This window comes from Macrotis lagotis, chromosome 4 (assembly GCF_037893015.1).
Source record: "Macrotis lagotis isolate mMagLag1 chromosome 4, bilby.v1.9.chrom.fasta, whole genome shotgun sequence".
Classification (NCBI taxonomy): Eukaryota; Metazoa; Chordata; class Mammalia; order Peramelemorphia; family Peramelidae; genus Macrotis; species Macrotis lagotis.
The window spans coordinates 205,164,853-205,178,125 of record NC_133661.1 but is presented as its reverse complement, the minus strand read 5'-3'; the positions used below and the strand labels follow the sequence as shown (position 1 = coordinate 205,178,125).

At 34.7% G+C, this 13,273-nt stretch overlaps 2 protein-coding genes across 6 annotated transcripts in view; both read left to right on the top strand.

Annotated features, from left to right (window-relative positions):
- Positions 1-13,273, top strand: part of FRMD5 (FERM domain containing 5) — a 415,376-nt gene that overhangs the window by 110,072 nt on the left and 292,031 nt on the right. The gene's annotated exons all lie outside the window — the stretch shown is intronic.
- Positions 1-13,273, top strand: part of LOC141522127 (F-actin-capping protein subunit alpha-1-like) — a 138,472-nt gene that overhangs the window by 105,463 nt on the left and 19,736 nt on the right. The window contains exon 2 of the mRNA XM_074235270.1: positions 9,567-12,099. The gene's annotated coding sequence lies outside the window, so the exon portion shown is untranslated. The remainder of the gene's footprint in view (positions 1-9,566; positions 12,100-13,273) is intronic.

The window sequence follows — 13,273 nt, the reverse complement described above, 5'->3', positions numbered from 1 at the left end:
TGAAGGCAGGGGTCATATTTTGTCTTTCTTTGTATCCCTAACAATTAACATAATGCCTGACTTGCTACATTATATGAGGTGACCTCCCCCTTCCTGGACTTGGGTTCTAACTAGAAAACTGATTTATTGACCCTGTTCCTGTTATTTGTCTTATTATTCCTGCACGCTATTAGTAGGTGGCTGTATTCCATGGTTAGGGTATACTCTAGGTTTAATGATCTCTCTTCTACTCTATATAGCCTTACTATGCTCTCTTTTATACCTATGATGGCCATCAAAATTGGTACAAAGAGAGGATAAAATTCTGTGTTGGAATATATTAGATCATTGCTTCTAATGTAGACAGAGCCAATATCTCATAGTCTAGAAAGGATATGATCCTAAAGATTGTATATAGAACCTATCTCCCATGTCCATGCCTCACACCTCCTTGAAGAATTCTACCAGTGACACTAATACATTGTTGGTGGAGCTGTGAACTCATCCAGCCTTTCTGGAGAGCAATTTAAATTATGCCCAAAGGGTAATAAAACTGCATACCTTTTGATCCAGCAATACCTCTACTGGGTCTGTATCTCAAAGAGATCACAAAAAAGAATAAAAAACCCACATGTACAAAAATAATCATAGCAGTTATTTTTGTGGTGACAAATTTTTGGAAATTGAGGGCATGCCCATCAATTGGGGAATGGCTGAACAAATTGTGGTATATGAATGTGATGGAACACTATTATTCTCTAAGAAATTATGAGGCATGGACTCCAGGGTAGCCTGGAAAGACTTACATGAACTGATGCTGAGTGAAATGAGCAGAACCAGAGGAACATTTTCTATATGCTAAAAACAACATGGGGTGATGGTCAAGGACTTGTTCATTTCAGCAGTACATTAATCAAAGACAATTCTGAAAGATTTGTGATGGAAAATAGTACCTATATTCAGAAAGGGAACTGTGGAATTTACATGCAGACCAAAGCTTACTATCTTCAATTTTTAAAAGTTATTTTATGTATTATGTTGTTTTTTCCCTGTTTTTTTCTTCTGTTTGTATTTGATTCTTCTTTTACAAAATGATTAATATGGATCCATGTTTAGTATAATTACACATGTAGAGTCTACAGTAGATTGTTTTTTGTCATGGGAAGGGAGAGGGAAGGGAAAGAGGGAGAAAAATGTAAAATTCAAAATCTTGCCAAAAAAAAAATGATTGGTGAACACTACTGTTGCATGTTGTTGGTAAAACAAATAAAAATATTTAATTAAAAACAAAGAATTCTACCAGCCTAGGCCTCTTTCTGCTTTTGTAAATGTCCAAAAGGGACAGTCCCATGTCTGTCCCACTTTACATATGAAGAGGCATTTTTGATCCAAAGCAGAGAATTTTACTCATACTACATATGAGATTCAGTAGTCACATGACTGTCTTCCTGAGGAGGGAGGAACCCAGAAAATGCATTATATACAAGGAATCATGGAAAACAAACCAAACAAAAAAGTCTTCCAAAGAGTCCAAAGAAAAAAGGGATAATCAAGAGAAATGAACTTAAATCAAAGGACAAATTGTGATCTGTGACTGGATCTTACTATTCCTTTTCTGAATCCAGCTTGAATATGCGTGGATTAAAAAATGCCAAGAAGTGACTGGAAGTCATGGATATGAGGGTTTAATAGATTGTATGGGGGAGGGAAAACTACATTTCCTTCAATTGTTTTTCAATGTAATATAAGTATAAAGATCATCTTGTATTTTTTACTTTCTACAAGCCATTATTATGTTAGAAGAGGAAGAAGTTCAGGTACAGAAAATGTTTTGAAACCTAAATGATGGTGTTTAGTGGTTGTTGGTTCTAAAGGTACCAAAAAAGGAAGCCAAAGTTCTCCAACTGCTACATATTTAGCAAGGAAATATATTTTTGTTTTCCAATCTACATTTATGACCTAAATCAAGTAAGTAAACAAACCTGGAGCCAGGACTCTCTACAGCTACCCTGGTGAAAAGGGTTTTAAAGCATTTTTTCAATAGCCAACAGTCACTTCAGCCCTTATTGAAGGGATTTTATATTCCTGCCTATCCTGCTTTTTTCTTTGTTTCAAGATCCTGGAACACCAGCTCTCTTGCCCTTGACCAATCTATTTATGGTTTTGTCTACTCTTAGCTGACTTTTGACTTTTTTATTAAATATATCTGATCTTGACTTTAATTTCAGACTTCCTGAAATCTATGTCTTTTGGGCTTTGCCTTGTATCACTCTTACCTCTTCCCTACTTCTTCCTTCAATTTGACATCAGTGTAATCATTCCTGTCATTTTACTTTGAATGATATTCCTGTGGTGTTCTCTCTCTTCTTGGAATTATATCTTTTTTTTACAATTGATATTTGATTTTATTTTTCCAATTACATGTTATGAAAATTTTTCAATATTAATCCACATGCATGTGCATATTTATAAGTTACATAATTCCTTCCATTCTTCCTTCCCACCCTCTGGAATTATATCTTGACCTGGATTATTTTACTCACTTGAACAAGTGACCCTAGATATTTTCCACCCTGGTAACTTATTGTTTGTTATGTCATCAGCTGCTGTGCACCTGTCTTTGGGTTTCAACTGCCCTCCAGTGGCGCTTGTAGGACCACTTCGTGTTTGTGTGTGTGTGTGTGTGTGTGTGTGTGTGTGTGTGTGTGTGTGTGTGTGAGAGAGAGAGAGAGAGAGAGAGATCTTATTCTACCCCCCTTTTATCCCTTCGATTACTCTGAAAACTGGTCCAAAGTGAAGAAAGATATTGTTGCTATTGTTGAGAAGGCTAAACTAATTTATTTTTAACATACCTTCCAATTCTTGATCTATGGTTCTATCACTTCTTGTCTCAAAAAGTACTTTTGTTATCAAATTTATAAAGCACTAAATAGAGCTGCTAAGTAAGGTTATGGAAACTTCCTTACTGGAGAGCTTTAAGAAGATAATTATTTTTCTAATGGTAGAAACATTCACAAAGAAGCTCAGAGGACCAGACTAGATGAAGCTTTGTGGCCCCATCCATATCCCTTCTGCCATGAAAACATACTGAGGATTGAATTTTGTAGAAGATGGTTTTAGCATCTCTGTCATTGCCTTATGCTAAGACAACATTTGTCTGCCAATCCATCTCCTTATTCTATCTTTGATCAGTCCCCATGGACTCAAGTTCAACCATATTCACTAAGCAATATAAAAAGCCAGAGAGCAAACTACATTTGTCCTAGTATAGGAATCTCATTTTGCAATCTCATTTTGCCACCTTTCTGATTATTTCTGTCTCGAACTTGTTGACTGCCTAGAGCTGAAGTATCTGCTTAGACCCTTCTTAGATCTTCATGATTAGCCTTAACCTATGATTGTTTAAAACTTGACCTGATATTTTTGAGGGGCTATAAATTTAGCATTATGGGAAAAAAGTTTTTTAAACAATATAATGCCAAATGTGTAGGTAAGTGGTTCAATGAATAGAGCACTGAGCTTGGAATTGGGAAGACTCATCTTACCCTGTTTGCCTCAGTTTCTCATCAGTAAAATGAAGTGGAGAAGTAAATGGCAAACCACTACCCAAGAAAACCCCAAAATTGAGTAATGAAGTATTGGGCATGAGTGAAACAATAACAACAAAAAAGTGTCAAATTTTGTTTTTACATTATGTGTAGATAAGGTTCTGGTAGGTAGGTGTTAAACTTAGTAATCTTCAGATTTTTATCCCAACAACTCATATCTTGAGTGACCTTCAGTAATTTTCAGTAATTCATTTTTTCCTCTTTGTCAGAGTCAAGAGTAATGCTGTTTACCTCACTCTCTGATATTTTTGAAGATTAGTGAGCCATTCCTGAAGATAGACTACATATAAATCTAAGAAATGATAATGCAAAGCTGCAATATCTTTAAAATATCTCTTAGAGGAAAGGACCTGTATAATAACTTCGCAGGGCTGTCATTCACCAAAATTGCTTCTTGATATGAAAGAACAGGGTATATGGAAAGAGTACTTTTCTGGAGGTGCCAGTAGACCTGAGTTTTAGATCTTACCTTTTTTTAACATTGGACACAAGTCAGTTCACTTCCCTGTGCCTTATGTTGTTCGCCTATTAAATGAGGATGTTAAATGAGATATCAAATGTCCCTTGCAGCTCTAAAAATTTCATCAATGTTGAATCTTAAGGCTAGGCATGATCAAAGCTTGGCCATATTATCAAATCCTTATTTGACAAGCAATTTGATTTATATACATTTTAGAAATGCATCTGGTATATAAAGCAGTGGACACGTGTGGTTAATAGTCAACTCTGTTTGATGTTGAGATAAATTACATATGTATAGCCTTAATCTTGACCATAATATACATGGTCTTTGTAAGGTACATATGGCCTTTAAGTATTATAAAAACAATATACGAATGAGATTTTTAAAATATCTATAAGAAGTTTAGGACAATTATATAGTTTTATATGGTATTTTAGGATCAAGAGATCATAAATTTAGATCATGGAGGGAATCTAGAAGCTATATATAATAGAAACCTCCCCTTACTTTGGAGATGAGGAAACTGAGAGCTGAGAGATTAGGAGTGCCACATAAAGTAATTTAAAGAACTAGGTTTCAAACTCAGGTCTGCTGATTCCCAATTTAGCCTTTTCCACTATAATTATTTCACATCCTATGACAGGTTTGAAAAAATGACTATTAATGTCAAGAAAGAAAGATTGAAATGCATATCAGGTGTGAAGAAATTCATCATTTTGTTTCTCTCATAGTAATTCTATTTCTATCAAACCTATAAGCAAAGTTTAAAAATTGTGCACAGCATAAAGGTAACATCATAAATCTTACTTATAGCTTTTTGTACAGTAAACTGATCCATCTGATTTAATTATTAAACCCTCCAATGAAATAATTTTTTTGGATAACATGAATAAGATTTGCATAAGATGAATAGGTATGAATGTGGTACAATCTGATTCATTAGAAGGAACTTCAAAATTGATTCATTTTTGCCTGATACACATCCCATGTTTAAGCAATAAATATATATATATTATATATTATATATATATATATATATGTATATATATATATATATATATATATATATATATATATATATCACGGTGGTCCAAGAGAAAGGAAAAAAGGACAGAAAAATAGAAAAGAGGATTTATAATTTGATCAAACATAAAAAGCCTGTTTAGAGTTCACATTTTCTGAAGATCAAAGTCACTTTCTTTTTCCACCAAATCATTAGAGAGACTAGAGATGAGTTGGAAATACAATCTCAGGAACTGTGACTATGGTTGGTAGACTGGAGGCTCTGGAAGTCAGTCCAGGTGACCCCATTAGGGACCAGACCCTAACACTGTGTTCTGTTGAGGGTGCTTGCAAAAATAATGGAGAAGGGGCACAAAGAGGAATTGGTGTCTACTGGTTATCTATATGACTCTATATACCATGATATAAACATAAATGGTACACATTCTGACAGAACATCATTAGAAGCAGCTGCCAAAGAGACTGAGCAAGCAAAGGCCCCACATAAGGACTTCATTGTGTGCACAAGTAACCAATTTATTACCCAAGGTTTGAATGACTGGATTAATTACTGGAAATAAAATGATTGGAAAACAAATAAAAATAAACATGATATGCACAGAGACCAATTCACTAAGCTGTATATGATTCGGGACATGAATGTTGAGTGGAATTATGTACCTACTTGTTCAGAAATTGAAGGCATTGATGAAGCTCTAAGATTAGCTAGAGAAGAAACTAGGAAGAAGTGAGAATACTCAATACTTGCAGATGCTAAAATTTAGGTTAACATGTACTCTATTTAACCTTGCAATATAATCTCCAAATGATTTTCTCTTTACCTTTTTCCTTCCCCCCTGCCTGCCCCCTCGCTGGAACTATATTCCATGGCTATCTTTGGGCATTTTCTTCATATTCTTTCTCAGTTTTTCTATGTGCTATTTTTTTCTTTTATAATACCATCCAAAAATGCATACTTGAAACAACTATAGAAATTGTTCACATGTACTAATAGTAAATAAGAGGAAGGTAGTAGATATCTTCATCTATTGGACCAAACTGATCTCTTGACTTGCTCAACTCTTGCTCCAGATCACCTAGAAACTAATCTGCATTGCTTGATTGCTCACATGACTTGGGTTAATGGGAGTTACCAACTTTTCTTTCAGGTAGTATGACTAGTTCTTAATGTTTTATCCTCCTTTCTTGAAGACTGTGACATCAGGGAAATGCTATGACAAGTACATGAATTGGATTTGAGTGAGGGGGGATGCTGATCTAAGTCACCAGATTCACTTTCACCTCCAGAGCCATCTGGGTCAGTGGCCAGATACATGTCAGGATGACTGGAGATGGCCCCAGATGCAAAGCCATCAGGGTTGAATGACTTGCCCAACATCACACAGCTGGTTAGCCTTAAGTGTCTGAAGCCAGATTTGACCTCCAGTCCCCCTGACTCCAGGCTGTTGCTTTAGCCATTGTACCACTTAGCTGCCCTTTTGGGTCGTATGGACAATGAAACAAATCATGCCATCTGCCCTTATGCTGCTTTTTTTTTTAAGTGAAAAAAAGTATGCTTCAATCTGTATTCGGATATTATCAGCTCTGACTTTGGTATGGATAGCATTCTTTATCATGGATCCTTCTAAGTTTCTTGGATCACACCATTGCTGAGAAAGGTAGGTCATTCACAGCTGATCATTCTGCAATATTGCTATTACTTTGTATACATTACATTTCCCATTGCATCTATTCATATAAATTTTTACTGAGAGTATCCTCTGACATTACTTTCTTTTTTCTTTTTCTTTTTCACCTTTAACTTTTTAAAATTTTTTTATTTATTTTGAGTTTTATGATTTTTCCCCTATTCTTGCTTTCCTCCCCCCTACCCCCCACAGAAGGCAGTTTGTTAGTCTTTACATTGTTTCCATGGTATACAGTGATCTAAGTTGGGTGTCATAGAGAGAAATCATATCCTAAAGGAAGAAAAATAAAGTATAAGAGACAGCAAAATTACATAATAAGATACCGTTTTTTTCCCCTAAATTGAAGGTAATAGTCTTTGGTCTTTGTTCAAACTCCTCAGTTCTTTCTCTGGATACAGATGGTATTCTCCATCACAGACAGCCCCAAATTGTCCCATGATTGTTGCACTGATGGAATGAGCAAATCCATCAATGTTGATCATCACCCCCATGTTGCTGTTAGGGTGTACAATGTTTTTCTGATTCTGGTCATCTCACTCAGCATCAGTTCATGCAAATCCTTCCAAGATTCCCTGAAATCCCATCCCTGACTGGTTTCTAATAGAACAATAGTGTTACATGACATACCACAGTTTGCTAAGCCATTCCCTAATTGAAGGACATTTACTTGATTTCCAGTTCTTTGCCACCACAAACAGGGATGCTATGAATATTTTTGTACAAGTGATGTTTTTATCCATTTTCATCATCTCTTCAGGGTATAGACCCAGTAGTTGTATTGCTGGATCAAAGGGTATGCATATTTTTATTGCCTTTTGGGCGAAGTTCCAAATTGCTCCCCAGAAAGATTGGATGAGTTCACAGCTCTACCAACAATGCATTAGTGTTCCAGATTTCCCACAACCCTTCCAACAATGATTATTGTCCTTTCTGGTCATACTGGCCAGTCTGAGAGGTGTGAGGTGGTACCTTAGAGAAGTTTTAATTTACATTTCTCTAATAAGTAATTATTTAGAGCAATTTTTCATATGGCAATATGGATTGCTTTGATCTCCTCATCTGTAAATTGCCTTTGCATATCCTTTGACCATTTGTCAATTGGGGAATGGCTTTTTTTAAAAAAAAATTTGACTCGGTTCTCTGCATATTTTAGAAATGAGTCCTTTGTCAGAAATATTAGTTGTAAAGATTTTCCCAGTTTACTACATTTCTTTTGATCTTGGTTACAGTAGTTTTGTCTGTACAAAAGCTTTTTTAATTTAATATAACCAAAATCATCTAGTTTGTTTTTAGTGGTGTTCTCCATCTTTTCCTTAGTCATAAACTGCTTCCCTTTCCATAGATCTGACAGGTAAACTAGTCCTTGATCTTCTAGTTTGCTTATAATACTATTTTTTATGTCTAAATCCTGTATCCATTTTGATCTTGTCTTGGTATATAGGGTATGACGTGTTGGTCTAATCTAAGTTTCTTCCATACTAACTTCCAATTTTCCCAGCAGTTATTATTGAAGAGAGAGTTTTTATCCCAATAGTTGGACTCTTTGGGTTTATCAAACAGCAGATTACTATAATCATTTCCTGCTATTGCACCTAGTCTATTCCACTGGTCTACCACTCTTTCTTAGCCGGTATCAGACAGTTTTGATAACTAATGCTTTATAATATTATTTTAGATAGGGTAGGGCTAAGCCACCTTCTTTTGTGCTTTTTTTCATTGAATCCCTGGAAGTTCTTGACTTTATTTCTCCATGTGAATTTACTTATCACTTTTTCTAACTCATTAAAGTAATTTTTTTGGAATTTTGATAGGGCACTAAACAGGAAGTTTAGTTTTGGTGGAATTGTCATTTTTATTATATTAGTTCGACCTATCCATGAGCAGTTGATGTTTACCCAGTTATTTAAATCTGATTTAATTTGTGTGAGAAGTGTTTTGTATTGTTTTCAAAAAGTTTCTGAGTCTGCCTTGGCAAATAGCCTCCCAGGTAATTTATATTGTCTGAGGTTACTTTGAATGGGATTTCCCTTTCCAGCTCTTCCTGATGTATCTTGCTAGTCATATATATAAAAAAGTTGAGGATTTATGAGGGTTTATTTATATCTTGCAACTTTGCTAAAGTTCCTAATTAAAAAACAAAATATTTTAACAAATATGTGGAATCAAGGAAAACAAATTGCTCCATTGGCCATGATTAAAATATCTTTATTTCATTCTTTCATCATTTCTCTATCAGAAGGAAGATAGCACATTGCATTGATCAGAGTTTTAGAATTGTTATATAGGGCACAGTGGATAGAACACTGGCCCTGTATTCCCCACTTCCAATCAACCACATGCTGTAGACCTGATTCACCATTATGTGAGAGATCTGGGATATTGTAGACTAGATCATGAGTTAAGTTTGTAATTACAAATGCCTGGTGGGATCAGCTTAAATATAAAAAATGGGAAAAATATTAAACAAATTTTGGTATATTAATGAATTAGGATAGTATAAGATAATTAGATAATCATAAGGAATCACATTAACTTTTTAAAATTAATTTTTATTAAAGATATTATTTCAGTTTTACAATTTTCCTCCCCAGTCTTACTTTTCTCCCCCCACCCCTCCACGAAAAGCAATGTCAGTCTTTACTTTGTTTCCATGTTGTACTTGATCCAAATTGAATGTGATGAGAGAGAAATCATATCCTTAAAGAAGAAACAGAAAATATAAGAGATAGCAAGATCAGACAATAAGATATCAGTTTTTTTCTAAATTAAGGGTAATAGTCCTTGGTCTTTGTTCAAACTCCACAGTTGTTTTTCTGGATACAGATGGTATTCTCCATTGCAAACAGCCCCAAATTATCCCTGATTGTTGCACTGATGGAATGAGTAAGTTCATCAAGGTTGATCATTACCCCCACGTTGCTGTTAGGGTGTACAATGTTTTTCTGATTCTGCTCATCTCACTCAGCATCAGTTCATGTAAATTGCTCCAGGCTTCCCTGAAATCCCATCCCTCCTTGTTTCTAATAGAACAGTAGTGTTCCATATCATACATATACCACAGTTTGCTAAGCCATTCCCCAATTGAAGGACATTTACTTGATTTCCAATTCTTTGCCACCACAAACAGGGATGCTATGAATATTTTTGTGCCAGTGATGTTTTTACCCATTTTCATCATCTCTTCAGGGTATAAACCCAGTAGTGGTATTGTTGGATCAAAGGGTATGCATATTTTTATTGTCTTTTGGGCGAAGTTCCAAATTGCTCCCCAGAAAGATTGGATGAGTTCACAGCTCTACCAACAATGCATTAGTGTTCCAGATTTCCCACAACCCTTCCAACAATGATTATTGTCCTTTCTGGTCATACTGGCCAGTCTGAGAGGTGTGAGGTGGTACCTTACAGAAGTTTCAATTTACATTTCTCTAATAAGTAATTATTTAGAGCAATTATTCATATGGCAATATGGATTGCTTTGATCTCCTCATCTGTAAATTGCCTTTGCATATCCTTCGACTATTTGTCAATTGGGGAATGGCTTTTTTAAAAAAAAATTGACTCAGTTCTTTGCATATTTTAAAAATGAGTCCTTTGTCAGAAATATTAGTTGTAAAGATTGTTTCCCAGTTTACTACATTTCTTTTGATCTTGGTTACAATGGTTTTGTCTATGCAAAAGCTTTTTTAATTTAATATAATCAAAAATCATCTAGTTTGTTTTTAGTGATGTTCTCTATCTTTTCCTTAGTCATAAACTGCTTCCCTTTCCATAGATCTGACAGGTAAACTAGTCCTTGATCTTCTAGTTTGCCTATAATATTGTTTTTATGTCTAAATCCTGTAACCATTTGAATCTTATCTTGGTATAGGGAGTGAGGTGTTGGTCTTAATCTAAGTTTCTTCCATACTAACTTTCAATTTTCCCAGCAGTTTTTAATTGAAGAGTGAGTTTTTATCCCAATAACTGGACTCTTTGGGTTTATCAAACAGCAGATTACTATAATTGTTTCCTGCTATTGCACCTAGTCTGTTCCACTGATCCCACCACGCTATTTCTTAGCCAATATCAGACAGTTTTGGTGACTGATCCTTTATAATATAATTTTAGATCTGATAAGGCTAAGTCGCCTTCCTTTGGACTTTTTTTCATTGAATCCCTGGAAATTCTTGACTTTTTTATTTCTCCAAATGAATTTACTTACAATTTTTCCTACCTCATTAAAGTAATTTTTTGGAATTTTGATTGGTAGGGTGCTAAACAGATAGTTTAGTTTTGGTAGAATTATCATTTTCATTCTATTAGTTTGACCTATCCATGAGCAGTTGATGTTTACCCAGTTATTTAAATTTGATTTTATTTGTATGAGAAGTGTTTTGCAATTGTTTTCCAAAATTTTTGAGTCTGCCTTGGCAGGTAGACTCCCAGGTATTTTATATTTTCTGAGGTTACTTTGAATGGGAATTCTCTTTCTACCTCTTTCTGCTATATCTTGCCAGTCATATATAGAGATGTTGAGGATTTATGAGGGTTTATTTTATATCCTGCAACTTTGCTAAAGTTGCTAATTATTTCTAGTAGTTTTTTTAGATGATTTTTTGAGTTCTCTAGGTATACTATCATGATATCTGCAAATAGTGAGAGTTTTCTGACATTACTTTCTAAGGACCTCCTTGTTTACCACTTGCCCTGTTTATTGCATATCCTACAGGTTCCCAATATCATCTGACCTACTGACATTCTAAAGATGCCTACCTAGGTCATGCAATCTGCCCCTCTGGTGCATTTTGATGACTTTTTAAAAGTCTTCATTTACCCAGAAGCTGAACTGCTTTTAACATGTTTTTCACCCCAAGTCCCAAGTGTGAACTTGACCACAGGCTGTCTTTCTCTAGTTGTTATCCCCAGTGTTGAGCATAGCACCTGGAACTTAGTAGGAATTGAAGTCCAATAAATGCTTTTTCATTTAAACAACAACAACAACAACAACTATGTTTAGACTAGAACAGGGCTGGCCAACCTTAGTTTTGAAAGTTGTTATTGAAACAGTATATTCTGATTGGCCATTTTTAGTGTGAGCTCTGCAGTAGATCAGCTTGGGCTACTAAAGCATTTAGTAAACTTACTGAACATGTAGTCAAGGGTCACATTTTGATAACCCTGAACTAGAGCATTGAATGATATGAGTCCTTATAAATTAGATCAAGGTAGGAATTCTTATGAGCTATGATATAATCTAACATAATACTCTTCTTTGTCAAAGAAAGATTAGAGACAAGACCATTCTGTAGTTTGAGTCCTATGTGGAAATAATGGATAACCATTATAAAGACATGAGGAGGTAAGTTTCAGTATTAACTTGCACAAATTTTCCTTTATATTTCCCTTTATATAAAAACAAGGACAGGAAATTACTTGCAAATCTGAGACTTCTTACTCTTAGCAACTTTACTTAAATTTAAAATTTTTCTATCTGTGGGATAACTACCCAAACAGAACAATTAATAGCAAAATTTAATTGTAATCTAGATTGACTTCAAATCTTACTGCTGTCTCTAATGAAAAATTCCTTAAAAACCACGTTAAGCAAAGATATGTGTATTTGTGAGAGAATATTGGGAGACAGTTTTTGTAAATGACTTCAAAGTGCTTTTGTATTTTTGGATAATCTCATCTATGTAGTTTAATAATGTTTCATCCAGTATAAGAAGTCCCAGACAGCTGTTCTGTCCCTCACTTTTTCCTTTTGTTCCCCTCTTAAGCTTGCATAGAAGAATTTACAACTCTACATTCTTAGTCTAAGGAAGTTCAGATGGAGATGAGAGGGATAAGGAAAAAGGTAATGAGTAGGGTGGAGTTAGAGGAGAAAGCACTTGACTAGCTCTGCCCTACTCCATTCACTTGTAAGCAATTAACAATTCCTTTAACCCTTTGCCTGCCCTGATAAAGACTAAGTTCTCCTATAGGAGTTCTTTTGGTGATATGTTGTTTGATTAAAGGGAGAAAAAAGTATATCCATGTGGGGACAGGGAGTAGAGAGACACATTATACAGAGAAATATTTTACTTAAAATTTGTATCTGTACGAAATGTGATATATGGTTAAAGAAACAGTGACATATGGCAAAAGAAAATTACTCTGTGCAGGACTTGTGTGTAGACCAGTGAAGAGGAAGTTAATAAGTGAGAAATAATCAGAATCTGAAAAGTGGTTCTTTACCCAATCTATTGAGAAGTTTTCTGTACTTTCCTTTTGTCCTTGTCTTTCCCCCAGACTCTGAGTGTACTCATCTCACTCTATTTCTTACTGATACTCAATATCTACTGTCTGAGAATCTCCCCCAAAATTATCTTTTATCTATTTTGAATATGTTACCTTCATATATATATATATAAATTTATTTTTGTATCTGATAGCACCGTTAAGGTTACTTAATCAATGTTTGTTGATTGATGATAATAATAATGATAGCTGACAAATAACACATTAACATTTGCAAAGCATTTTATATATAT